The sequence below is a fragment of the Giraffa tippelskirchi genome, chromosome 8, assembly GCF_054371585.1.
Source record: "Giraffa tippelskirchi isolate mGirTip1 chromosome 8, T2T-mGirTip1v1.2.pri, whole genome shotgun sequence".
In the NCBI taxonomy this organism is placed as follows: Eukaryota; Metazoa; Chordata; class Mammalia; order Artiodactyla; family Giraffidae; genus Giraffa; species Giraffa tippelskirchi.
Window position 1 is genome coordinate 86,496,441 of NC_137282.1, and position 4,654 is coordinate 86,501,094.

Here is a 4,654-nt window from a genome sequence, read left to right on the forward strand (position 1 = left end):
AGATTTCCAGGGGTCATCACTTAAAATGTTTGATTTCCCAGAGCATACAAATTGCTGAGGGTGGAGGCTAGCCTAGGAAGAAAGAGGGAGAATGCTTTAGGTTTACATGTAGAGTCAGAAAAAATCCTGAAACTATTCTACTTCTCATTACTAAAAAAAAAAAAAATATATATATATATATATATATATGACCATAATTATACCAGTGTTCATAGGAGCATTATACACAATTGTAAAAAGTTGAAACAACTCAAATATCCATTGACAGATGAATAGATAAAAATAATATAGTATAATCATATAATGAAATATTATTCAGCCTTTATTTTTAATTTATATATTTTTGGCTGCCTTGCATCTTCACTGCTGTGTGAAGGCTTTCTCCAGTTGCAGCAAGCAAGGACTTCTCTTCATTGTGGTGCCCAGGCTCCTCATTACAGTGGCTTCTCTTGTTTCAGCTCATAGGCTCTAGGCTTCAGTAGTTGTAGAGCACGGATTTAGTGGCTGCATGGCATGTGGGATCTTATAGACTAGGGATCGAACCCATGTCCCCTGTATTGGCAGGCAGATTCTGAACCACTGGACTATCAAGGAAGTCCCCAGCCTGTAAAAGGAAGGAACTTCTGATACCTGCTACAACACAGATGAACTCTGAATGAAACAAGCGAGACATAAGAGGGCAAATATTCTATGATTTCACTTATGTAAAGTACCTGAAATAATCAAATTCATAGAGACAGAAAGAAGAACTGTGCTATGAAGGGCTGAAAGAGTGGAGAATGAGGACTGTTTAACTGATACAGAGTTTCAGTTTAGGATCATTAAAAAGTTGCATGGATGGATAATGGTAGTAGTTGCACAATGATGTGAAAGCACTTAATGCCACTGAATTTTACACTTAAAAATAATTAAGATGGTAAATTTTATGTTATGTATATTTTGTCACAATTTTAAAAGCTAATGACAAATGATGGTTGGACAGAAGAACAATACTTGCTTCACCAATTATAAGGTTCCCATTGTAATCCTTTAATAATAGTTTATCCTCTAGCCAATGATTGCCCAGAACTACCTGAAATTATACAAGTTGGATTTATAGCTTTTTATAGCAAGAAAGAATCCACATCATGGGAATCCTGGTCGATGTAAGTAAGAGGGTGTTAGAAAGTACATATTATAGGACTTTCTCTTATATTTGGAGATTTGGGAAGGATTTAAAGAAATTGGGCTTTGCTTTGATTTGGATTCTGTCAGGAAGTGGTGTAGGGAGTAATTCAATGAGTATCTTCATAAATCTTCTCTAGAAAGAGGAGATACTAGACTAAAGCTAGAGCTATAAGAAATAAAGAAGCAAGAGTCACTCATTAGAGTAGGGTATATTAGATCATTTTTGTGACATATACACTACTAATGTTTTATCTGTTTTCAGACATGCTTACAGAGGGTTCATGTTCTTATTTGTTGCAGTTGCTCAAGGTCTTGGAGTGGCCTTGTCCAGTGTCAATGTTCCATGAATGTGTTTATGTTTAACAGGTGAACACTAAGGCCTGGCTGATAATACCAGAAATCCTAGATGTCAGGGACTATTTTTCTTTCCCACCAATAAGTAGAAGGACACAGCCCAACTTAATTTATTTGGAGCTCCAAGAGTACTAGTCTAGTAGAACTTTGCAAATGATTGATGACATTGACAACTTTGATATGTACTCTTGATCAATAAAATTTTCACTTACATTTTATGGCATGAACAGATTGATGCAATAAAGCAATTTTTATGCCTGCATGCGTAAGCTCATGAGTGTTCATGTACATGTATGCCCTGCAAAACCCTTTCTATCCTGCCATTCTCGAATAGTTCCCAAGGTACATAGAAGCAATGATACTCCTTGCTGCAGAATAACTCACTCAATTTGCATTTCTTTTCAGTCTCTTCTTGCAAACCCCAAAAGCTGTCATCTATATCTGGGGCTGTCTGACAGGCAAAGGTAATGCTGTGGGACACCAGTAACACATTAGAGAAAGATTCTGAGAAGAAAAGTCAGATAATGAGGTCTCAGTCTAGCCTTAGCCCTAGAACTACAGATAAGCAATGGGAGATAGTGTCAGAAATGTGGACACAGTGTGAGACACAGGCAGGACAAGTATCTGGCTGTTCTGGGAGCTCTGAAAAATGCTCAGCACAGAAAAAGAATTAGACTCAATGACTATTTGTGCTTTTATTCACTTTTCTGACTACCATTATAGCATCATTTAAGACTACACCTTTGGCTAAATCCTGTATTTGTCTTAATAAATGCATAAACTTACAGGATCCTGCATCTAAGCTACAAACTGCATTCAGAGTAGCTGTCCACAACTCTAGTGCTGAACGTGAACAGATTAATTTGCTCTGAGTGTATGTTTATGATGGCCAGCTTTTGTAAATATATACTGCTCTGGTGGTAAATAACAAACATTTTGGTAATTTGCAATCACAGCTATCTTATTACTTGGTGTCTTTTAATATATTTCATCATGAAAAATTTCACATACTTGCAAAAGTGCAGAGAACAGTTAATAAACTTTCACATACTCATCATTCAGACTCAACAACTATCAGCTCATGGGAAACTTTTTTATTTTTTTACACACTGCTATTTCAAATTGAATGATTTTAGAGCAAATTCCATGTATGATAATATTTAATCCAAAATATTTTGATATATTAAGTTAATGATCTAATACAGTCAATCAATTCAGATTTTAAAAATCACCAATTAATGGATGAACTGAGATTTTCTCAACTCACTGATTAGTATCCTAGATACAATATAAATGGAATACTTTAAATTCTGTTTCTTAACTCAAGTTGTATGTAGGGAAATATATATGCCCTTATTTATACAACTTGTAGGGAAATTGTAAAAAATGAAATTAAAACTTTACAAACATAGACTATCCTAAGTTAAAGATAGCCACACTCTCTGGTTCTGCAATTATTATGTGAATACAATGTTGAAGAGAAAATTGATTTCCTTGAATCTATATTGTAATCACTGCATTTATTCTTTATAGCCTAAAGATCTTTTAAATGATTGAAGTTTGTGTACTTTTTTTTATCAAAACAATAGTCTTTTTTTGGAAAAAGCAAATGAAAAATGCATACATCTTTGATTTTAAAAGTCAAGCTTAAGACCGAGGCCTCATTTTGTCTAATATACACTAAATAAAATCAAATGATGACTAAATCATTTTATTATGTATCACATTTATACAAGACATATTTTTTTACCTTCCCATATAGGCAATAATATAATTTCATTTCATTATTACATATAGTTTGGAAATATCATTTGACCAAAACACTAAGAACACTTTCAGATATCTCTGAAAATACATATAAGGACTTTTTTGCAGTTGCTATAGAAAAATAGTATAGTTCTAAGATGTAAGAATGCATTCTATTTAATAATTATATAATATTTGTACTGAGCACTAAATGGCTGTATATGGAGTCAGAGTATCTTTGATAGCCTGTATAAAAAACATGTATATACACTTGCCTTTACATGCCCTACAGAAAGTGCCACAAAATGTATACTATATCAAATACAGACAAACTGTCATTATCACAAAATGGCTAAGGAGCCAAACGCAAGATGTCTTTCCTGGCCCAACAAAGACAATTGTGGACCAAGAAGAGATGAACGCCAAAATCTATAATAAATCACATAGTAACTGACAAAAAATTCTGAAAGGACACTACAAATGCCTAGATGCTTTATTTCCCAGGTTGAGCGATTAATTTGTAAAGTACAAAGAAGAGAACAGGAGCTAAGAAATATAATCCAAGAGGACATCCCGACATAAATATCACTGGGGGATGAGGAAATTATGGAGCTACCTTCCTAAAACAGAAAAATTAGTAAGCATGCAACCTCCAAATTAATGGGTTTGGCAGAAAACCCATGGAGTCAGAACACTGAAAAATGGCACAGTTCTCAAAGTAAATAATTCTGGTTTGCAGACACAAAGAGTCATAAGACTAATCTTGATTTCGCATGGAAATTCAAAAATGCAGTATTTAAAGTTTTGGCTCCATTGTACATTCTTGTCTCCTTTGTCAAAGATTAATTGACTGGAGGCATGTGGGTTTATTTCTGGGCTATCTATTCTGTTCCATTGATAAATAGAAAACCTTTCTCCTTCGAGCCGGAATCGAACCAGCGACCTAAGGATGGCCACAGACAGGCATCTACAGTCCTCCGCTCTACCAGCTGAGCTACCGAAGGGAACACGCATATGGCTGAAAATATAATGAATATACAATGGAGAAAAGACAGTCTCAGCAAGTTGTGTTGGGAAAATTTGACAGCTGTATTTAAATCAATGAAGTTACAACATTCCCTCATACCCAAAAATACATTCAAAATGACTTAAAGACTTAAATATAAGACATGGCACCATAAAACTCCTAGAAGAGAACATAGGCAAAACATTCTCTGAATAGTAACAATGATTTCTTAGATCAGTCTCCCAAGGCAATAAAAATAAAAGTGAAAATAAGCAATGGGACATAATCAGACTATTAAGCTTTTGCACAGCAAAGGAAATCATAAAGGAAACAAAAGACAACATACAGACTGGGAGAAAATATTTGCAAACAATGTGACTG

At 34.5% G+C, this 4,654-nt stretch overlaps 1 non-coding gene across 1 annotated transcript; it reads right to left on the reverse strand.

Annotated features, from left to right (window-relative positions):
* Positions 1-4,182: 4,182 nt before the first annotated feature.
* Positions 4,183-4,271, reverse strand: TRNAY-GUA (transfer RNA tyrosine (anticodon GUA)). The gene is given in 2 exon segments: positions 4,183-4,218; positions 4,235-4,271. It is a non-coding gene; the product is annotated as a tRNA-Tyr (tRNA).
* Between the last annotated feature and the right edge of the window lie 383 nt (positions 4,272-4,654).